The sequence below is a fragment of the Sapajus apella genome, unplaced genomic scaffold, assembly GCF_009761245.1.
Source record: "Sapajus apella isolate SASKATOON/1434 unplaced genomic scaffold, GSC_monkey_1.0 scaffold24, whole genome shotgun sequence".
NCBI lineage: Eukaryota > Metazoa > Chordata > Mammalia > Primates > Cebidae > Sapajus > Sapajus apella.
Genome location: NW_022436964.1, coordinates 1,329,267 through 1,353,340, shown reverse-complemented (window position 1 = coordinate 1,353,340; position 24,074 = coordinate 1,329,267). Strand labels below are relative to the sequence as shown.

General features: G+C 43.3%; 1 protein-coding gene across 2 annotated transcripts in view; it reads left to right on the top strand.

The window, feature by feature from the left end:
- Nucleotides 1-23,600, top strand: part of RMI1 (RecQ mediated genome instability 1) — a 193,949-nt gene extending 170,349 nt beyond the window's left edge. For both annotated transcript variants that reach the window (XR_004272601.1, XR_004272600.1), the window contains one exon: nt 23,364-23,600. The gene's annotated coding sequence lies outside the window, so the exon portion shown is untranslated. The remainder of the gene's footprint in view (nt 1-23,363) is intronic.
- Nucleotides 23,601-24,074: the final 474 nt, after the last annotated feature.

The window sequence follows — 24,074 nt, the reverse complement described above, 5'->3', positions numbered from 1 at the left end:
CAGTTAATGGAGAATGATCTGAGGAAATGTGAGGGCCAGGGAGGTAACACAGGGAGACAGGAACACCAACAAAGAGGACATTTGGCAGCACATTACCACTGTGGGCTCAGCTCTGTGTGGACGTCTCAGAGTCTGACTCAGAAGTGCATCGCTGAAAAGAGGAAATCAGGGTATTAAGCCACCAACTTCTGTCCCCTCTGACAGGAAGGTCATGAATGGAAGGTCGCCTCTGGAACATTGACTCTCAGGTGTGGCCAGCACCTATGGGCACCTGCACACAGTTCTGCGGTAGAAAGACCCAGGAAGCTGAGGGTGTATCCAGGATTTGTTTGAAGTGGCCTCTGGGGTTGGCTAAAGGGGTTTGCGTGGGGCCCTGAACCCGTCTGCCTCAACTTGTTCTAGCTACAGCACGGCATGTGAGTATGTGAGTATAGTACAGGGGAAATCCAGTAAGACGCAATTTACTGTTATTTTAAAATGACCACATCATTGATAGTTATAAATAATGATCTGTTGTGGGTTATTCAAGCTCAGATTCCATTTTGCCAACTTGGATGGTTTGCTAGAGCTGCCATAACAAAGTACCACAGACTGTGGGGCTTAAATACAGAAATTTATTTTCCTCACGATCCTGAGATCAAGGTGTCTGCAGTGCTGTTTCTTCTAAGGCTTATAGTGGCCTGTCTTCTCTGGGTGGTTTCACACAGTCTTCTGCCCATGTGTGTCTGCGTCCTAATCTCCTCTTCTCATAAGGACACCAGTCCTATCAGATTAGGGTCCACCCTGATGACCTCATTCTAACGTAACTACCTCTTTAAAAAGCCTATCTCCAAACCCAGTCACATTCTGAGACATTGAGGTTTAGGGTGTCAACATATGAATCATGGGAGGACTGAAGTCAGCCCATGGCCCCACTTAGTGGACAACGGTGACAAAAAAGACACAGTTGAGGTATTTTTACTTTTTAACCCTATAACCTTTACTGTAGAAAACACTCTACATAGCCACCCCAAGGCCTGCTGTCCTTAGAAAGACCTGCTTGCAAATTTGTTCCTTGGCTGGTTCAGGGAATTTGGACTTTGAGGGGGTTCCCGCCATTTCCAAAGCTGATAATAGAGGCTCATAGTGCCTAAATTGTTTGTACCAACAATGTCATTTATGCAGAACACCTGCTTTCCTTCTGGGAGTCTGGAATTTTGGTACCTACTAGGCCAGGGGTGCCTATGTGACCAGTTCTGATGAAAGTCCTGGGTGTCAAGTCTCTTCTGAGCTTCTCTGGTAGACAAGATTTTACAAGTGTTGTCACTGGCATTGCTGGAAGAGTTAACGCATGTTTGTGTGATTCCACTGGGAGAGGACTGACTGGTCATTGCTGGAAGAGTTAATGCATGTCTATGTGGTTCCACTGGGAGAGGACTTTTAGCTGCCTGTGTCCATTTCCTGCAGACTTTGCTCCATGTATCTTTTCCCTTTGCTGGCTTTTCTTTGCATTCTTTCACTATAATAAATCATAGCCATGTGATATGGTTTGGTTTTGCATCCCCATCCACATCTCATCTTGAATTGTAATCCCATAATCCTTGCGTGTCGTGTGAGGGACTCTGCAGAGGGTAACTGAATCATGTGGGCGGTTTTCCTCATGCTGTTCTCATGATAGTGAGCGAGTTCTCACAAGATCTGATGGTTTTATGAGCGTCTGGCATTTCCCCTGCTGACACTCATTCCCTCTCCTGCTGCACTGTGAAGAGGTCCCTTCTGCCATGATTGTAAATTTCCTGAGGTCTCCCCAGCCATGCGGAATTTCGAGTCAAACCTCTTTTCTGTGTAAATTACCCAGTCTTGGGTATTTCTTCATAGCAGCCTGAGAACAGACTAATGCACCGTGATTCTCACCATTTGCTGAATCCTGCGAATCCTCCTAGTGAGTGACCAAACCAGGGGGTGGTCTTGGGGACCCCTGGCACACTTTTATAGGTTTGCTTTGATATCTGGCTACAGTTAAAGATGCCACTTAGCTGGGACTAGGAGTGGGTTAGGGGAAGGGTTTATTACATAGCACCAATATTACGAGATAATGCCTGAGAAAAAAAGGTTACTGAGTTGTCAGAAGTTGCAACGTATGTAATAAAACTTAGAAGAACATGGACATGGCCTTGGAGGTCACAGATCCATTCAATAGAGCACTTTGATCTCACTCTGCCTGGTCATTCGAGAGACACTTTTCTCTCACCTGTTGTCAAAGACTTGGCCTCTCTCTGTCTGTCTCTGCTCTCCTTCCCTCTCATCCCTGGGTCAGGGGCAGGCTTCTCTTCTGTAGCCCCTGTGGGTGGCTTATACTTGACTACTATACACTGGTATTGCCATTGGGATGTTTCTCACTGGCATCTTTTCTCATTGGTCAGTGCCTGTGTTAAATATTTTGATGATCACCCCTGCCCCTATGTCACATCCATCTTCTACCATTAAGCCACCAGGATTATGGCTGTGCTGGAAGGATTATCTTCTCCACACTCAGGAAAACCCTCTGAGCTGGGTGCCCCACGCTTGGCTCTTGATGTATTAAACCTGAGACATAAAGGAATTTGGAAAATCCTCTCTGGAGGAGGTAGCCTGACTTATACAGCTATGATCTTGCTGCCGAATTCTGATTTGCCTGCTGGAAGCTGCATATGACTCTGTACTTTACTTCTGTAACAAATCCTAATTTTCCCACAGGCAGATGGACACTTTGGGACAGCCTAGGCAAAGGTCAGATATCCAGAAAAGTAAAAGAGAAAAATGCCTTAATACTTTTCAAAACATTATCTCATTACATTGTAGTGAGTTAAGCATTGGGTCAGACACTGGGGATCCAAAAATGAATGACATTCTTATCCACCTGGAGGAGAGGATGGAGCACAACAGCAGCTCTTTAGTGCTAGAGTGGCAGTGTGTCCCAAACGCCGTGGAAACTTAGAGGTTAACAGTCACAACAGTAGCAATATTAGCTAAAACATATGGAGCTTCCTTGTGAGGCATGTGCTCAGTGACTTAATTTGCTTCTCTCCAGTAACTCTCTGACATAGGTGCCCTTACTTCCCCCGTTATCCAGATGAGGAGCTCCAGGCACAGAGGGATGAAATACCTGTGCAGGGTTGCCCAGCTGGCCACAGTGGGGCCAGGTTTAGGGTGAACAATCAGAGCATAGCACCTTCAGTGTGATTCTATTGTCCCCATCAAGGAAGCCTTCACAAAGGAGGTGATATTTGGTGTCTTTTCATTTGGGAGATGTGGAACTAGGGTGTGATTAAGAGTCTTGCCCAAGGTCTGCTTACTTGGCTGCAGGCCAGAGGTTCTTCCTGCGTCTTAGGCTGCCCTTCACAGTGAACTTGATACTGGAGTAGCCCGCAGAGTGTCCATGCTATACACGGTATAGATCAGATAAGGGTCAGGGCAAGAGGTCACCTGGATCCCAATCCCACCCCCACCATTACTCCTTGGTAGAAGACTGAATGTTCTGTTGAATAGATCCATGATCTCCAAGGCCAGTTCATGTTCTTCCAAGTTTTATTACGTATGTTGCATCTTCTGACAACCCTGTAGCCCTTTTTCTCTTGCATTACCTCTTATAGTCTTGGTGGTATGTAAGAAACCCTAATCCACTCCTAGTCCAAGCTAGATGGCATTTTTAACTTTTATGTCCCAGCTTTAATACATCAAGAGCTGAGAGGGCGACACCCAGCCCAGAGGATTTTCCTGAGTGTAGAGAAGACATTCCTTCTAGCTGTGAGAGCACAGCCTGGTGGCTTGATGGTAGATGAGAGATATGACATAGGGCCAGGGGTGGTCATGAAAATATTTAATGCAGACACTGACCAATCAGGACAGATGCTAGTGAAAAACATCCAAATGGCAATACCAGTGCATAGCAGCCAAGTATAAGCCGTCCACAGGTGCTACAAAAGAGAAGCCTGCCCCCGGCCTACGGGTGAGAGGGAAGGAGAGCAGAGCACAGACAGAAGGGGCATCTGTGGCTTTAAGGATTTTTTTTGCTGAGTTATCATCTGAATTTGTGTCCCCCAGAAGCAGATCCTGAAACAAGCCACTGAAGGACATACAGGCAGGGGAATGGAAAAGTGATATGGGTTGGGGAAGGCAGCCGGTAAATAGTGTGTTTTCAAGCAAGTCACCTCTGTGGGCAGCCAAAGCTGAAGCCAGTGGGGAAACACCATGTACCGAGAGAGCTGGGGTGTTTATAACAGGACGAGGGCTGCTCCCAGGTGTTAATTCCATGGCACTACCTATTATTAGGCCGCCAAGCTGGTTCTAAGAGCCAGTGAAAGCCCCGAGGCAAATGAATGCAGTGCTGTTGTTGGAAGGTGCTGTGTGCCCAGCAGTGCAGGTAACAGATATGAACGGCATACTGGGAGCATCTGCTGTAGTCATCAGCAGGCTGGGTGAGGGATAGAGCCCTACGGCCTGTGTGTGTGTGTGTGCACGCGTGTGTGTGAGCTGCCCACAAGACTGGTGATTCAGATCACAAGAGAACAGCAAACATGAGGCTGGAGCACTGCAGAACCAGATGAGAGGTCTGTGGTGCAGGCACTGTCAGCTGCCGGAGCTGTCCTTCCCCTGCTGCGTGTGTTACTCCCTACTCTCCCTTCCCTTCCTGGATGGCCCTCCCAGACCTAAAGCTGCTACCCCAGTGGTTTCTTGCCAGTCTGGGTGCTCCTGGTTGAACTTCCAAGAAATGTGTTTTACCCCCTCATAGCTGATCTTGTGTCCTGAGAGCTAGGCAGGAGTCCTGGTTATAAGAGCTTTGCAGCCTCAACTTCCAGTGTCCTATTTCAGCCACGGAGCTGACCAGCCACCGTGGATAATTTAGATTTGCTCCCTCCCTCTGGTAGCTAAAGTATGTGAAAGTTCAACTGAGGTTACTACCCCCTGGCACCAGTGAGGCAGCTGTCAGCCTTAATGAGATAATGCCTTCCACGCTTCCTGAGTTCTTTGGGAGACGGGCACTGCAGTACTCTATTATTTATAGGATTGTTTGCAGTGTTGTTTTCTAAACACACATGAATGTGTGTGTGCAAAAGGCTGGAAATATTTTCTTTTTTTAATTTTTTGAAGACAGAGTCTCACTCTGTTTCCCAGGTTGGAATGCAGTGGTGCCATCTTAGCTCACTGCAACCAGCGTCACCTGGGTTCAAGTGATTCTCCTGCCTCAGCCTCCTTATTAGCTGGGATTACAGATGCCCACCATCATGCCTGGCTAATTTTTTGTATTTTATAGAGATAGCGTTTCACCATGTTGCCCAGGCTGGTCTCAAACTCCTGAGCTCAGACAATCTGCCTGCCTTGGCCTCGAAAAGTGCTGGGATTACAGGTGCGAGGCGCCATGCCAGGTCTGGAAACATTTTCATCTGAGCATTATCTCTTCTTGGATACTCAGGACAAAGGCAGATTTACATTGTTCCCCACTCTCAACATTTGGGTGGAGGGCAAATAAGTTATTGTATGTGTCTTTGAAAAGAGGCTCTCTCCAATGCTATCAGTGTCTCCTGTCTCCAATTCCAGCAAAGCAACTGGGTTCCTGGTGAAGCTCGACTCTATGGAAACAAAAGCACACTTTTGTTTTTTTGATGCTAATCCTCATTTGATTACCTATGCAGGAGCTAGGATACTGTGGTCAAAAGGAATTTTTGAATTTAGAAAAATTTGAGTTCCAAATCCTCAACTACTAATTGCTAATTGTGTGATACTGATTGATGTTGTAAATTAGAATTGTTGTGAGGGAGCCCAGGGCTGCTGCCTGAATTTGTGCAGCTTGGATGCTGCAGTCTTCCAGAGTTCACACGGTAGCCTATGCGAATGATGTCCCTAGAGTTGTTTGGTACACAACCTGAACAACCACATTTGGTGACCCTCAGGACCAGTAAGAGCTTGCACATTAAATTGTAAAACACTTTGTGAATGCTAAGGCGTTCTGTTGACCAATAAAAACTAGAGGAAGCTAACTTTAAGGGTTAACTATTTTTAAACATCTTTTAGGAAAATTTTTTTATGTTAGCATTTTTAAAAGCCTATCAGTTACTTATAAGTGTACCCCCATTTGAAAATGTCTGTGTATTTTAAGGTAAATCTAATCTTCATCACTTTAGTTTATTCAATGTTGTCTCTAAAATCTCTTTGATGTCTAGTAAGCTTTTCTCTAAGCTCTGAATACTAAGTACCAAATACTTTATCCTTGATGTAGAAAGTTGTCATTTCGTTTGCTATAGGTCAGTGCTGCTGGCTAGACCTTCCCATGGTGATGGAAATGTTCTCTATTTGTGCTATAAGGCAGCCAGTAGCTACACCCGGCTATCGATCATTTGGCGTGTGGCTAAATGCAATTGAGGAACTGAATTTTAAATATAATTTAAACTAATTAAAAATGAGGCCAGGTGCAGTGGCTCACACCTGTAATCCCACCACTTTGGGAAGCCAATGTGGGTGGATCTCAAACTCAAAGTCAGGAGTTTGAGACCAGTCCCGGCAACATGGTGAAACGCTGACTCTACTAGAAAAATAGAAAAATTAGCCAGGCATGATGGCGTGCACCTCTAATCCCAGCTACTCGGGAGTCTGAGGCAGGAGAATCGCTTGAATCCTGGAGGTGGAGGTTGCAGTGAGCCAAGATCGTGCCACTGCACTCCAGCCTGGGCAACAGAGCAAGACTCCATTTCAAAAAAAAAAATTAAAGAGCCACACGTGGCTGTAAACCACTCTATTGGACAGCGCAGTGCATCCTTAGTACCATCCATCATTTCTAGTCCTGTTAAAGTCATACTGTTGCAGCCCAAGGGGACCCTACTTAAGGGCAGTATGTGACTTTGCTTGGGCAATAAACCTTTGCTTCATTTTCATGCATAACGTGTTCTTAAAAAGCTGTACATATGGAGAAAAGTTTTCTATCGAATCATGTTTTTCTCATTTCATCTTACTATAATTTCAAGATGGCAGAGCCTCTGAAATGTCTTTGATTTCAACATTTAATAGATCCAATGCTTGAGTACATTAACCCTTGCTTTAAGAAGCTTTTGATCTTTATCAACATCTTGTCTTTTTATATTGATTTTTTGCTGACTTACACCCATCTTAGGAAAATTAATTAAGTGGAGTCTGCAAATGGGATGGGCATGGCGAGCTGTGTTTCCTTATGGAAACATGCGAATTCTCTGTGCCTCACATGACATTGTTCTTGCTCCTGTTGCCTCTGCTGCATCTTGCAAGTAAGTCCAGAGGTGAGGGCTCAAAGTTCTGTGCTCCAAGAAGACATCTGCCTAAAGCACAGATATTTTCCCCTGGATCTCCTTTCCCTTCTCTTTAGATCCCAGGGGTCAAAAGCCTTTGAGAATAAAAGCTGTGGGAATAACCCAGTCCTGAGGGGAGGCATTGGGAGGGCAGACAGGTTAATTCCCCACTGCCTGCCCTGAGTGCCTGGCCTGATCCAAGACTCTGGGGGATAGAGATATCCCCCAGATATACCAGGACTGTGGGTGGGGGATATATGAGTAAGACAAAGTTTTTGCTTCTTTTGAGATGTCTACAACCGGTGCTCCAAGAGGCTCCCAGCCTTCAGCAACCACCACTCTGATCAGTTAGCAACTATCAACATTAAAGCAACACCCTCTACCTTCCAATAGATTATGACTTGCTAAAAAGCTCAGATGATCATTGGCATTTTTAGCAACAAAGTATCTTTAAATTAAGGGGTGTACATTTTTAAAGACATAGTGCTATTGTATTCTTAACTGACCTCAGAATAGTTTAAACATAATGAGGCAGTCAGTGGGAAGAGCTTCCTGGCAGAACCTCCAGCAACCTGTGCACTGGGAGGAAAGTGTACCGAGGCAGAGCTGTGGGACGTTTGCGCCCTTTGCAGTGGGCAGGAGCCTGGCTTCTCTCTCCTGTTCCAAGGTGTGGTACCTGGGATTTAATCTGCAAGGCAGGAAGTGCACTAGCAGGACTCTGAGGACTATGGCTTTGCAGAGAGTCCCTGTTTCCCCCCTTTTCCTTTTTGTCTGATAAATCCCATTTTCCTCACCCTTCCAATTATCTGCAAGGCGAATTTTTTCACGGTCATGTGACAAGGACCATCTTTAGCTGAACTAAGGAAAAGTCCTGCAACAATAACTTTGCTATGCACCAAGAAACCAAAACATTTGTGTGACTGGCTTTATTGTCACACAATAGATTGTTAGCTTCATTTTGGTGGTCTGAACTGAATCTGTGCTATTTCTGAAGTATGCCTGTATCTGTGTTCTTTTGCAGGCTTTCAGGTGGCATTAATAGGCCTCTTTTACAAAAAGCCCTCCCTTCCACCATCATCTCACACTGTGGCACCTATTTACCTAAAGCGTTCTTGGAATGTACATTTCGGATCTGCTGCCATCTGAATCTGCCTGCTGCTTGAATGGATGGCACCCTGAATATATTTCAGAAAAAAATTTACCTAAGAGTTAAAAACTCATGATTGTAAATATTCAGTAGGCACTTAAATTATTGTTTCAAAACAGCTTTTGGGACGCAGAGAGCATGTTTTTCTGTCAGCTGCTCAATATTTATTTTAACATATTAAACAACCTCAGAAATATTCATTGCACGAAAACCTTTCTATATTTGAGTGGATTAAATTTACAAACCAATGTTAATGCTATAAATCACATTTGCATAATTCATTTTTCACTAAACAGAATTTATTTAGCCTATGTCTGCTAATATATATGTTTAAGGAAAAAGCAGCACCTGTATTGTTGGCCACGTAGTTTATTTAGATTAAATAGAATTTAGAAGGCATCTTTGTGTTTCTTTGTTACTGGGCTTACGCCCTCCACCATCCAACATCTGAATTTTACAATTAAACAGCATATATGTGTGTGGTCTTAGGCAAGCAGAGAAATCTGCTAAACAAAACCCAAGCCTCCCTTATTTTTGCTTTTCAGAATGTTCTGTGATGTCCTTTCAAATCATCTATTACTTGTATTTTGCTAATTTTGTGTAATACGAGAAAGGCAGAAAGAGATGAACAAACCGGGATGGAGGTCAGATGGAAACTTTGAAACCGTCAGCTCGAGCCTAGATGAATTTGTGACAAGGTAGAAAGAAGCAAGTTAGTGCATTGACAACGCACACAGAGACCCGAAGAGCCGCGGATCTTCTCTCCTTTTGCATTTACATCTATTTTCACAGATGAGGGTGAGGGCCATCAATGCATTTGCTGCTGCAATTTCAGGTTTTAGAATGTTTTGAACAATATGCTTCAAATCACGCCAATAATTAGGGGACCCTTCATTATCGAGTGTTATGCCTCTAACGACGTTACTGGCAGAGAGGAGACATTGGCTTCACCTTTCGAGGCTTGGTTTTGTGTGGCCGGCACTGAAGCAGGCATTGTTCGCCTCAATTTCTCCTCTCTTTTTTTTCCAGTATTCTATTAAACCTTTTTGTTAAGAGACCCAGCTGCTTGTTTTCTCTCAAGATAATGACTGAAAAATGCACTTTAAAAAAATCATGGGGAACATTATTTCTGGATGGTCTGTCTGCTCTTTATTTTTCCTGTCATCTGATGATGATGACTTTCCATAATCCCTTGGTAATAAAAATTCATTTGAACACACAGACGAAATATGGAGCTTAAATTACCACAGAAACTGTGGACCATTCCCCTTCTTTTCAGCTTAATGAGGCTTCTTCACTTTCTTTTCCTCCCCAATATATATATATATATATATAAAAATATATATTATATATATATATATTTATTTATTTAATATTGAAGTATCAATTACATACAATAGGATTGCAGATTTTATGTATACAGTTTTCTGAGTTTGGACTGATGTACATTCCCATGTAACTGCTATTCCCATCAAGATAAAGAATATTTCCATGACCCCAGAAAGCTTTCTCATTCCCTGCCCCAATTTACCCTTCTCCAGAAAACTCCCACTGCTTGGATTTTTATCACCACCGATCAGTTTTGCCTGCTTTTGTACTTCACATAAACGAAACCACACAGTATGTATTCTTTTCGGCTGGCGTTCTCACTCAGCACAATGTCTTTGAGATCATTCCTATGCTGCATGTATCAGTAGTTTGCTCCTTTTTATTGCTGAGAAGTAATCCATTGTGTGAATGTAGCACAACTGATCTAGCCTTCTGTCCGTGGGCACATCGATTGTTTCCATTTTCTGCTATTTTGAATAAAGTTACTGTGAACATTTATGTATGAAATGTTGTGGGGATACCCCCTTTCATTTTTGTTGGGTATATACTGAAGTGTACATTTGCTGGGCTGTATGGGAGGTGTGTGTTGTACTTTAAAAGAAAGTGCCAAATAGTTGTCCAAAGTGGTTGTATCTTTTTTTAAAAACATCAAAACATGGATATGTGGAAAGCTGATTTTGGTCTTTGGTGAATTCTACTGTGAGATTTTTGAGGGGATTGAAGGGGGAAATTGGCTTTTTTTTTTCTTTAAGAAACCTCAGGAGGTTTCAGGCAAATGTCCCCAGGAAATGAGCCTCAGACCCCTTTCCCTGCAGGCTGTATGCTCTGATAGACTGCTTACTTGAGTGGTGGGGGCGCTGTGCAGGTCTCAGAGAAGGCCACACCTGCAGGCTCCGTGCTGAAGTGGAGCACATCGTTCTGCAGCAGAAGTCAAGATATCAGGCCCGCCATCAGAACCTCCATGAAAAATCAGTTAGAGAAAGATGAAGAATCTCAGAAGAGGACAGCTCTCTCTTTTGTCACCGGGACAAAGACTAGGACTCATTTATAGCTTGCTAATGTTTTACCAGACAAACACTAGCTTCCTTTTTTCACATTATATGCTGCTCGCATGTCTTGTAAATAACCGTAAATCCACAAACATCGACATGTCGCCATGATGTTTGTCCTGATCACTTTATCTTGGTATTAACGAATAGAAAAAAAAAAACCCTACTGTCTTTACCCTTTTCTTGTACCTCTTAGCAAAGCAGGTAAGGAACTGAGGTATGAAGTTGGGGGTGTGAGCATGCCTTCTTTCCTTCTTGGTGTGGATTACCATAATCCACAGAGCCCCATTTTAAATCAGAGTCTCTAGTCTCTTAAGTTTGACAACAGATGCCAGACTCTGTTTCTACTTCCAGCTTTGCAAATAGGTACCCTTTTTGTATAAAAACAAATGAAGGAGGAGCCGATATCAATAACTTGATTGAAATCTTCCTTTTCCATTCATTCCCACTCCCACGTTGCCTCTGCAATTTGTGATTCATGTCGATATATCAGATTATTCTGGCCAAATGAGTCAGTCGAAATGAGAATATTTAAATGGATATGTATTAACATCATTAAAAAAAAGGCTCCAATCTAACAATAAGAAAACAAACAATTCAAGTAAAAAATGGACAAAATATCTGAACAGACACCTCACCAAAGAGGATATGCAGATGGCAAGTAAGCATATAAAAAGACATTGAACACATCATATATCATCAGGGAATTGCACATTAAAACAATAATGAAATACTATGGTTACATGATCTTTGGGCTGTCAGTTTTCTGGCCAGAAACCTCTGTGGCTGCGCACCTTTGCCCAAGTTCTTGTCCTGCCTCCAGGAAGAATGGGGTATGCAGACAAGCGAAGGCTGAACAAGGCACAGGAGAGCTTTATTGAGAGTTACAACAGTTCAGAGGTGACCTGCAATGAGTAGCTCCTTTCTGTAGGCAGGTCATCTGTCAAGTGTTCAATTCTTAGCAGAGAGGAGGCCCTGGAGAGGGTGGCTCATCTCTGCCAGCAGGTCGTCTCTGCAGCTCTCAGCAGAGAGGATAGTTTCTCCCTGCTACTGGTTGTCCCGTCATCTCCAGCTATCGGCAGAGAGGGTACTCCTCTCTGCAGCTGGTGGTCCTGTCCTCTCTCTGCCCTCTTCTTCCTCTGGCTGTCCTATGCCCTGCTCTGGCTGAGCCTAGGGATTTCATGGACATCAGAGGGGAGGAAGTGCATGCAGATTGGTCTATGGGTAGCCACGGATGGGCAGAAGAGGCACCACAAGTCCCCACACCGGTCCATGGGACTGGTAGCCTGGCCCCCAGCCTTCAGGTCCTCCTTGGCCTGAAGGCTGGGCCTTACCTGGTATTGGCCTTCTTTTGCCTTCTTCCACCCAGGACTCTGCCTCCTGCTGCCATTTAAGGTAACAGGACGTGGCCCCTACCCTACTCTGAGAGTGGAGCGGGAACAGGGAGAGGAGAGAGGCCAGGCAGTGGGCGCTGACATCCCTGAGCCTGTGGGGGTTGGGGGGGAGTCTTTTACCGACCCGAGGGTGCTGGCTGCAGAGATACTTGGACCCTGTGCCTGGGAGGGCAGTTGCAGCTGCACTCAGGAAGGCAGATCCTGCCTGCTCCCAGCCCTTCCATAAGAGCACGGGGGGCTCAGATGCACAGTTGCAGTTTGGGCAGCTGTAGCCCTACCCAGGAGGGTGGGGCTGGCTCCTGCTTCCTCTGTAGAGCAGGAGGCATGGGTTTGCAGCTACGGTTTGGGTGGCTACAGCGGCACCTGAGGAGCTCCTGCCCAACTCAGATGGGGGTGGGGCTCCCACTGGCTCCATGGAGTGTGCAGCCCCAGCTGGGCCTCCCTGCTGCAGCCAGTGTGATGGCAGCCACTGCCATCACTACCACATACCTATTAGAAGGGTGAAAAATCATTAAGAAATAAAAAATGGTGAGAATCCAAAACACTGAGGGCACCAAATGCTCATAAGGATGTGAAGCAATAAGAACTCTTATTCCTGGAAGCAGTTTGTCAGTTTCTTAACAAACTAAACATACACTTACCATAAGATTTAGCAATCACATTCCTTGGTATTTACTCAAATGAACTGAAAACTATGCCTACATAAAAACTTGCACACATTATTCACAGTAGCAAAGACATGGAATCAACCTAAATGCCCATAAGTGGTAGACTGGATTAACAAAGTGTGGTACATATACACCATGGAATACTATGCAGCCATAAAAAAGAATGAGATCTTATCCTTTTCAGGAGCATGGATGGAGCTGGAGGCCACATCCTTAGCAAACTAATGCAGAAACAGAAAACAAAATACTGCATGTTCTCACTAGTGGGAGCTAAATGATAAGCACACATGGATATATAGAGGGGAACAGCAGACACTGGGGCCTACATGATGGTAGAGGATGGGACGAAGGAGAGGAGCAGAAAAATGACTGCCTGGTACTATGCTTAGGGTTGTTGATGAAATAATTTGTACAGCAAACTCTGTGACACAAGTTTACCTATATAACAAACCTGCACATGTATCCCTAAATAAAAGTTTTATTTTAAACCTTGCACATAAATGTTTATAGCACCTTCATTTCTTATTGTCAAACTTGGAAGTAACCAAGATGTCATTCAGTATATGAAAGAATAACAAACTGTAATGCTTTCATACAATATAACATTATTCAGTGATAAAAGGAAATGAGCTATCAGGCTCGAAAAAGATATGAAAGAGACCTTTTCTTCTGAAGCTGGGACCTCCATCTTCTCCTGCCTTGGAAATCCCCCTGTCCTCAGGTCTCCATTCTCAGTCTAGGAGCTATAGCATCAGTTCCCCTGGTTCTCAGGCTTCTAGCCTCAGACTGAATTCCACCACTGGCTTTCCTGGTTTTCCAGTTTTCAGATGGCATTTCATGGGACTTCTCACCCTTCATAATTATATGAAAAACGGAGCCACCAGCTAACAGATAGCTAGCTGAGGAGGGAGTGGAAGTTTGATATGATATCACGGCTGGTATATAGTCACTGTCAAGACAGAGAGAACCCCTACGTGGTCCCTGGATTTAAGAAAGCAATTCTTCATGTGGACGCTCAACCTGAAGCAGAGAATCCAAGAAAAGTACAAAGCAAAGATTTTCTCCTTTTTGTGTCTTCAAAGAGTCCCCAACCTTTTTGTGGGAAAGGGCTGGCTAGTTCTTATTTTCCTAAAATCTCATAATGTCTAAAGGGTAGGTGAGGACTAGGCATTTGCCTCAACCCCCTTCTAACAGCAGCTGTTTCATAGCTAGTCTTACAGGAGCTGTTTTTGAACCTGGTGGAAATCTAAATGGCCTTGAGTATAGTGATAGCTTTTAAATAGAGTGCCAGAAGCATGATCCATAAAAGAAATAATTGGCCGGGTGTGGTGGCTCACACTTGTAATCCCAGCACTTTGGAAGGCCAAGGCAGGAGAATCACCTGAGGTCAGGAGTTCGAGACCAGGCTGACCAATATGGTGAAACCCTGTCTCTACTAAAAACGCAAAAAGAAAAAAAAAAAAAAAAAAAAAAGCCAGACGTGGTGATGCATGCCTGTAATCCCAGCTACTCGAGAGACTGAGGCAGGAGAATTGCTTGAACCCAGGAGGCGGAGGTTGCAGTGAGCTGAGATGACACCACTGCATGCCAGCCTGGGCAACAAAAGCGAAACTCTGAAAAAAAGAAAGAAAGAAAGACAGAGAGAGAGAAAGAAAGAAGGAAAGAAAGGTAATTGATATGATGGACTTCATCAAAATTAAAAACTTCTACAAAAGACAGGGTCAAGAGAATGGGAAGATAAGCCATAGACAGGAAGAAAATATTTGCAAAAGATATATTCAATAAATGACTGTTATCCAAATATACTAAAACTCTTAAAACCCCACAATAATAAAATGAACATCCTAATTAAAAAATTGGCAGGAGACCTGAGCAGGCACATCACCAAAGAAGATATACAGAGGGCAAATAAGCACATGATAAGATGCTCAATATCATATGTCATTACAGGATTACAAATTAAAACAAAAGTGGGATACCATGACACACCTATTAGAATGTGAAAATACAAAACACTGATAACACCAAATGCTGGTGAAGATGTGGAGCAACGGGAACTCTCATTCAGTGCTGATAGAAATGCAAAATGGTACAGCCATTTTAGAAGACAGTTGGGCAGTTTCTTATAAAATTGAACATATTCATACCAAAGATCCAGTAATCATGCCCCTTGGTATTTACCCAAATGAGCTGAAAACTTATGCCCACACAAAAACTCACACACAAATGTTTATTACAATTTTATTCATAATTACCAAAACTTGGAAGCAATGAAGATAGCCTTCAGTAGTGAATGAATAAACTGTGGTATATCCAGACAATGCAGCATTATTTCAATGCTAAAAGAAATGAGCTATCAGGCCAGGTGCGGTGGCTTATGCCTGTAATTTCAGCACTTTGGGAGGCTGAGGCAGGTGGCTCATGAGATCTGGAGTTCAAGACCAGCCTGGCCAAGATGGTGAAACCCTGTCTCTACTAAAAATAGAAAAAAAATTAGCTGAGCATGGTGGCAAGCACCTGTAATCCCAGCTACTCAGGAGGCTGATGCAGATAATTGCTTGAACCTGGGAGGCAGAGGTTGCAGTGAGCCAAGATCGTGCCACCGCACCTCAGCCTGGGCAACAGAGCGAGACTCTGTCTCAAAAAAAAATGACCTATTAAGTCGTGACAACTTAAGTGCACATCACTAAGTGAAAGCAGACAGTCTGAAAATACGACATACTATGTGATTCCAAACATATAACATTCTCAAAAGACAAAATCATGAAGAAAGTAAAATAATGGGCAGTTGCCAGGGACTGGGAGGAGAGTGGTGTAAATAATCATAGCATGGAGGACTTTTAGGGCAATGAGATGATTCTGCATGGTGATATAACAGTAGATACATGCTACTATACATGTGTCTACACCCACAGAATGTATAGCACCAAGACCTAAGTAAACTAGGGACTTTGGGTGATAATGATGTGTCCATGCAATTTTATCAGTTGTAACAAATGTACCGCCATGGGTCAGGATGTTAATAGTGGGAGAGGCTGTGCATGTGTGGGCTAAGGGGTATATGGGAACTCTCTGTACTTTCCACTCCATTTTATTGTGAACCCAAAACTGTCCTAAAAAATAATCTATTAACAAAAAAAGAGAACGTACATTCTTTATCTGTAATTACGCCTCATTTGTATCAATTGAGAAAAAACAGCTAGAAAAAGCAGGTTATCAACAGAATGCACAAAATAAGCATTGAGAATTTCAGAAGTGATATTTGTTAATGCAGAACCCAGATGGGTCCCAGCTCTTCATTAGGATGGGTTGATGAGTTTGACTGGGGGGTTTTAGGTTCAAAGCTTGGAGAGCACAGAGAACATGCAGAAGTAGTGCCATGTGCTTCTCAGATTACGGATTTGGTATGTAAGAAAGGTTTTATTTTGAAACTTTTCTTACTTTCTTAAGTTTTTCCTCTGGTGGAAAACTCGATGTTAGTCATTATTAGAGCTTTTTATCTTGACCTCTGGGTTTAAAAAGGTCCTGGAGTCTTACTGCCAAGCATTGTAAGGCGAGCCTCTTGTCATCCAGGTACCCCTTCCATGTCTACCAACCGAATTCACATGGTACCTCCAGGCTTGACAGCTCTGCTGTTTCTTCAAGGCTCAGGAATTTATAGTGAGGCAGGGATCCTCCCTACCTCACTAGCTGCACAGCTATTTTTTTTCAGCTTGTTAATAGAACTGTCTATACACAGGAAGAAGACGAAGTGAGAGCAAGAATGAAAGGAAGGGGGGGGGAGGGGGGGGGGGGGGGGAAGGTGAGGGGAGGGGAGGGGAGGGGAGGGAAAGGAGTGGCACCCAATGAGGTGCAAACATCCATGAAAGAATATTGGGGTTAAGCTAGGTGAACAGACAGTAAAAATCCAAAGCTCCTCTGTATTGGACAGATGTCTGGTCCTTAAGGTACCTTTCTTAGCTGGGTGGTCTAACAACAGTTTTCAAAAATGTGCCCGCCCTCCCCCCAAAAAATAGGGAAAAAATGTGCTGACCCAGAAGGACAAATATCACTTGTTCTGACTCATATGTGGGAGCTAAAAAAGTGGATCTCATGAAGATAGAGAGTAGAATGATGGTTGCCAGAGGCTGGGGAGGGTAGTGGGGAGGAGGACATGAAGAGGAGTTGATAAATGAGTGAAAATACACGGTTTGATCGAAGAAATAAGACCTAGTGTTTGACAGAGCAGTAGCGTGACTGTAGTTTACAATAAGCTACTGTACTTTTCAAGATAGCTAAGAGGATAATTCAACTATTTCTAGCGTAAAGACAAATGTTTAATGTGATGGTTACCCAACTACACTGACTTAATCCTTACAAATTATATGAATGTATTAAATTATCACATGTACCTTGAAACTATGTATATTTATTATGTATCAATAAGAAATTGTTTTTTAAAAAATGTCTCCAAGTTGTTTTTATGGGAACTTTCCTCTTCTCTGGGACCAGCCCCGGAGAGTTAATAGAGATCAGGTTGGCATACATTTGTTTATATTTCAAAATTAGAAGTGAGAAATGCCATTTCTCTCTCTCTAACAGATAGATATGAGCTGGACATAACAGCCCCACAATTTTAAGCTTCCAGGGTGAAATTTTCCTTCTCGAAGGGATGAGGTTTTTAGTGCTGAACTCCCTATTTAGCCTCAGTAGGGAAGGCACCAGGATCAAGAGGCCAAAGAAGAGACCCGGAGTCAGCAAAGGAGATATTTTATTAGGGGCTTCCAAATGGCGGAGAGAGTCCAGTGGCCGTGGGGTGGACAAAACTGCCTTATGTGCAGAAACAGTCCAGTGATGTTGGACTGGGCAGGAAGACCACAGAGTTTTCACTGATCACCCTCCCCCTAACAACCTCCACTTTGTAACCTTCATTTAAGCCAAAACTCACGGTCTCAGTTCTCTGTATGACCTGTGTTCCACAGGTGGGCTGGGGACTCAGGTGCTCCTCATAGATAAGGACTGACTTTCCTGGCAGGCTGTTCCCCGATTCCATAGCTCGGAATGCATCCTCAGGTGTGTCTTCCATGCAGAGTCAGTCTAAGGGTATGCTAAAGCTATTGCTACCAGGTGCATTTACCCTACACATTTAAATTTACCTTTCGAGCAGTCCGTCCTGTTATTTGGGAACACCATCACAGTGAGTGTTTAGTCAGGAAGCAAGAACCCCTGCTTTGTTCCTGCGGAAGATATAAATATTAGGAATTTACCTAAAGGCCTGGGCTTGAGTTCCTGAAGTTGAGTCTTTCAAGTCTCACCTTGGGAGGTCTGCTGGACAATAGTAATGGGTGGGTGAGTTCTAATGAGTCCCTCTGTAGATGTGGTTGCTTTTTTGATTGGTTGTGGCAGGAAGCACTGCTTTTCTTCGTAAGAAATCCAATCTCTATGTGCTTCTTGCTTGTTCTTGGGAGGTGAGTGTGAGTGTGTGTGAGGTGTGTGTATGTGTATGTGTGGTGTGTGGTGTGTGTGATGTGTGCAATGTGTGTGTGTGTGGTGGTGTGTGTGTGTGTGTGTGAATATTAAAGCTGCTGCTCATGAGAGGCAGGAGCTGAGACAGCTGTAAGGTGGGTCATGCTGGAGAAGAGGCTGAGAAGAACTGCATTGGGTCACACTGGGTTTGGTCACACCAAAACCTGGATCTCACAGCAATGTTACGGAAGACTCAGTAGGATTCCTGGAAATAATGTCCAGTTGAAGGACATTGCCATTGTCTATCAGCTTTGGAAAACAGTAGGACCTGGGACCAGAAAAGGGTTCGGGAGGCAAGGCTCAGGCTGGAATAGGGTGGGGTGCGGGAGTTCACCTCTCTTGTGCTCTTGTGGAGGTTGAGGTCCTGATGCTGAATAGAACAGGTATTGAGTTTACTATCTACTTCATGTGTGTAGAGGATCAGGCCAACGGGAGGCCCGCAAGGGAAACTGCCTGTGCACTACAGAGAACTGACCTGCTCTGCAGCTTTTCCTCTTTTGTGGTACTTCCTCTCTATTACATCCCCCCACCCCCATAAAACACCTTTTAAACATTATGGCTTGGTTTCTGCATTCAATGAGGGGCAGTCAGAGGAGTCCATTTTGGGGGGCAGAACGGCATAGCAGAAAACAGCAGCTGGAAAGAGGAAGGTCCAGGGACCCCAGGGAGCCACCACCAACAGCCAGAGCCTCCCTAGTGGCTGAGGCTGCATTCAGTTATGAAAACAGCATGCTGACAAGCGAAATGATTCCTTGGGAGTCCCAGAAATGCTGGTGAAGAGGAAGCTGGTAGAAGAAATAGACTTACTTCCTCGGGCTGAGTCAGTGGGAACCCGAGGCACCATCACTTTTGAATCACAAAGAAATGTGACTTTATTATGACATTTAAAACTAATGAATCCTGGACATTTGGGCTGTATAATGTAAGGAACTGACGCTTGGTTACTGTGTGGTTCATTGCTGCTCATTATGTTGTCAGAGGAATGGGAATGAGGCCACACTAAATTGCCAGTAAACTCTGATGGAGAGGAACATTCTGCTTTCATTCTGTAAAATTAGAGACAATGTAACACTCGCGGTCTAATTAGCTACAAAACATTGACATCAGTGTTCATGCTCTGCATATCAATACAGGTTGCTCCGTTTCTGCATTTACACCATCCTCCTGATTACCAAATACCTTAGCAAATGGGACAGCAGATGTTCCCTCTCACAACTTCAACGTGGCATCTGCTCAAATCATTTGTCTCCTCCAACCCATTCAATTGCTAAGCCCCTATATTTGTCCTGACATCTGGGGGCTGGCTCTTTGCCTGTTCCACTAAGTTGCGACACATTGAGTGCTTTCCTGCACTGAGTTGGTATTTAAGGGGAAGAGCTGGAAAATCATGTCTGCATACTTTCTAATCTGGTAAATGTTAATTTTGCCTATACCTACCTGGGAATGATTTTCTCTGAGTCATGGAAATCATTTATTTTTATGTTTACTTATTTCTATTTGCTAGTTTAAAAATGAACAGATATTATTGATATAATAACACTTTTAAAAAATATAAGACTGATCATTCAGGAAATTTTGGTCAGATGTTGCTTTCTTAGACCTCCATTTCATTACCTTTTTAAAATTTGACACATAATAACTGTACATGTTTATGGTATACAGGGTGATGTTTCAATACGTGCATGCCACCCTATGCAATGATCCAGTCATGCTATTTAGTATATCCATTACCCCAAACATTTATCATTTCTTTGTGGTGAGAGCATTCAAAATCCTCTCTTCTAGTTATTTTGAATTCATTAGGAATTCCATTCATAACAAGGTGGAAAGAGATGGGTGGAAGGTATGGTAGTTTATCTCTAAGATGAATACTGTTTAGTTCTTTCTGTCCCTGAAAGCCATTCTTCATTGAGAGGTGGAACTTATTCCACTACCTTAATGAATCTAGGCTGGCTTGTGACTTACTCTTGACCAATAGAATATGGTAGAACTGACATAGACTAACCACCAAATCTTACGAAGCCTTGCAGCTTCTGTTGGGTCTCCTGGAATATTCCCTCTTGGGGAAATCCACGGACCACATAAACATCCCACGTCCTCTGAGACTGCCATACTGCATAGGAAGCCCAGTCTAGCCATGTGGAGGGGCTGTTTGAGGACAGAGATGCTCAAGCAGTCCCCAGCTTTTCCAGCCGACACATGAGACATGCGAGTGGAGAAACCTTCTGATATGGTTTGGATATTTGTCTCCTCAAAATCTCATGTTGAAATGTGATCCCCAAGGCTGAATGTGGGAGGTGTTGGGTCATGGGGATGGATCCCTCATGAATGGCTTAGCACCAATCCCTTGGTGATGAATGCATTCCTACTCTGTCAGTTCACATGAGAGCCGATTATTTAAAGGAAACTGGCACCTCCTCCTCTTTTCTTGTTCTCTCTCTTGCCATGTGACATGCTGGCTCCCCTTCCCTTCCACTGTGAGTAAAAGCTTCCTGAGCCCTCATCAGAAGCCCAGCTGATTCTGGCACCATGCTTGTACAGCCTTCAGAACTGAAAGCCAAACGAAATCTCTTTTATGTATAAATTCTCCAGTCTCAGGTATTCCTTTATAGCAAGGCCAAACAGACTAATGCACCTTCCAATGGCTCAAGTTCCAGCCGTGCTCTGTCTGTAACCAAATGAGGCACCCCAGGTAAGAACCACCCAGATGAGCCTGTCAACCCCCAGCCCCAGGAGAGGTAATGGTACATAGTTGTTTTACTCCAGTAAATTTTGGGGGTAGTTTGTTGTGCAGCAACACATTGCTGGAACAGTTTAGGAAATAAACTTAGGGAAGTGTTGTTTGTATTTTAGTAAAAATTCTTAGTCTTCTGTTAATTTTCATGATAAATGAGGACAGCTTGAATGAATGCCATGATCTATGTTTCAGAATAGCATTTGGCTGGAGGGCACTGGACTCATTGATTTTATGCTTGCTATAAATTCAGATTTAGGTATATATATATATACACACAATAGGTTGAAGAAATCAAGGTAGGCCTCAACTTCACAAGGAGCTGTTAGTGAAATATTGTCTGAAGGAATACCGAAAGTTACCCAAAAGCATCTCCTTCCACCGGCCTGAAATCCCCATTAATCCCTTTTCATCTCAATTTACCTAGGAAGGGCAGTTCAGAAATCTCCTGGGGACTTGGCAAGGCTTGGACTAGTCTGTCTGGGAGATCAGCTTGCAAAGCCCTGAAGGGAATTCCTGAAGGAGTGGATCAAGAGACAGCCTTTTGAGGTCACTGAGAAAGGTCCAGGCACATGTGAGATGCCAATGTGAAGGAATCTGGGTGGCATGAGCTGGGGCCTGGGATAACTCTGAGACAAACTGCTCTCCTCATTCTGCACAGAGCTAGCCCTACATGAAGCTGTTGTCAATTATTTTGGGTGCATCTTCTATATCCTAGGCACTATGGTCAGTACTTTACATAGATGATTATCTCTTTAACCCTCTCATGACCGTATATGTCGGACAATTTTGACAGTGAAAGGGACACTGTTAATAATTATTCTTTTAATTATTCTAATCATTATAAAAATGCTCTATATGCCAGGACTGTCCTAGGCCTGCCTGGGCATATGGTCACCCCTACCTATGAGCAAGTGCAGTTCCTTCCCTGATAGTATACTTGAGTAAACTGAGGCTTAGGACATGAAGCCACTTGCTGAAGTTCACACAGCTGGTAAGATTTGATCCAAATAGTCTAGCTCCTGAGTCTATAACTCTATCACTACAGCTCAACACTAACATAGCTGTTGTTTAATGTAAAAGTCAGACTAGCAGTCTACAAGCTGAATTTGGCTCAGAGATTCTGTTTTGCTTGGCATTCATTGATTACTTTTTAAGAAATTGAGCTTAAGTGACTTTGGGTGAGACCTGCCTGTTTCAGTTCACCTTATAATTTCCCATGGCCCACTTGCCTTTTTTTTTTTTTTTTTTTTTATTAAGTGCAATCCCTGAAGTCATTTGATTTGGTAGCTCCTAAAGTAATACATTTCTAGTGTCCTACGGTATTCCACTGACCATTCTTTCTGCTTTGTGTCCACAACCTTCTTTCATCCACTGACCTCTCCAGTCTCTCGTGTATGATACCATCGATCTCATATCCCTGTTTCCTCCACTCCTCTCTCACCTTCATGGAAGATCCTGCGTATGGGTGGGCTTCGCACTTCTGTCCCAGTGTACCTATATATACAAAAAGTCTCCAAGTGCAGCTGGGTATAATTTCCATTTCATGTGGTCACTCTAAAACCATTGAGTGTATCTAGCGATCATTGGAAACACCCCTCTTAATTGTTAACAGTAGGGAGTGACTATTCAAAATAGCTATTAACATTGCTAAGCATTTACTTAATATTTAAAAATTGGGATGAGAAATCCTTAAGCAGATAGCACATTTTCTTTTCTTTCTTTCTTTCTTTTTTTTTTTTTTTGAGATGGAGCCTCGCTCTGTTGCCCAGGCTGGAGTACAGTGGCATGATCTCAGCTCACTGCAACCTCTGCCTCCTGGGTTCAAGTGATTCTCCTTCCTCAGCCTCCTGAGTACCTGGGATTACAGGTGCTCACCACCATGTCTGCTAGTTTTTGTACTTTTAGTAGAGAAGGGGTTTCACCATGTTGGCCGGGCTGGTCTTGAACTCCTGACCTCAAGTGATCCTCCTGCCTTGGCCTCCAAAAACCTGGGATTGCAGGTGTGAGCCACCACGCCTGGCCATGATAGCACATATTTTTAAGTGTTCATAAAAATTGCTTGGGTTTTTGAAGAATTTATGTCTTAAGGATTTTTGCATATTTGGAGATATTCATGTATGTAACTAATCAAAGGTTTAAAAGTTTTGGGCAGCTTTAAAAATGTCTGAATCACGTACAAGAATTTTGTGAAACCATAGAAGAAATGCTAATGAAACATGAGAGAACACTTAGATTTCAAGAGCCAAATTTTATTTTACAGTGATGAAGATGGACAGAGAACATCTTCTTGATGAAAGAGAAGAGTGGTTGAACATGAGTGGAGAGGAAGGACTCATTACATACAAGTACCAGATGCAAATATCATCAAGCTCTAATCAGCATGGGGGAGCACTGCTTGGGAAATGTGTGCTCTACCTCAGGGCACAGTACGGAACCTGGAAACTCTTCTCATCCTTCATACACTCTGATCCAAATAAACCTTGCTTACTTAAAAGAAGACAGTTTCTTTCATGTCTGGTGTTCTCAACGCCCATCAACAGGTCACAGGGACAAACTGTTAATAGAATCTGTTTAAACCTCCAGAAATATGTATGTAATTACAGGTTGGCTCAAAAATGTGATCATTGGATTAATTAAGGGTTGTGTGTGAGAGGAATGAGATTTTTAATTTACTTAAGCTGATAGTCTTTATGAATATATTAATATACACAGGCAAGTAAAATATGTGAATGTGTAGATTTTTATGAGTAATTATTAAGATCTGCTAGAATGGGGAGGGCTATCTCAAGTCTAGCCACTTAATGCCTATTATGTGTACACAACTGTGACTAAAATTCTGTCTTTGGGCTTCACAGATTATACAAAGCAGCGAGGAGTTTTCTCTTTTCAGTAACAGTTTATGATGGGGCCTGGATACTGGTTGTATGGAGTCTTTATAAAATTTCCAGTTGGGGAAGTAGTTGGTGAGATT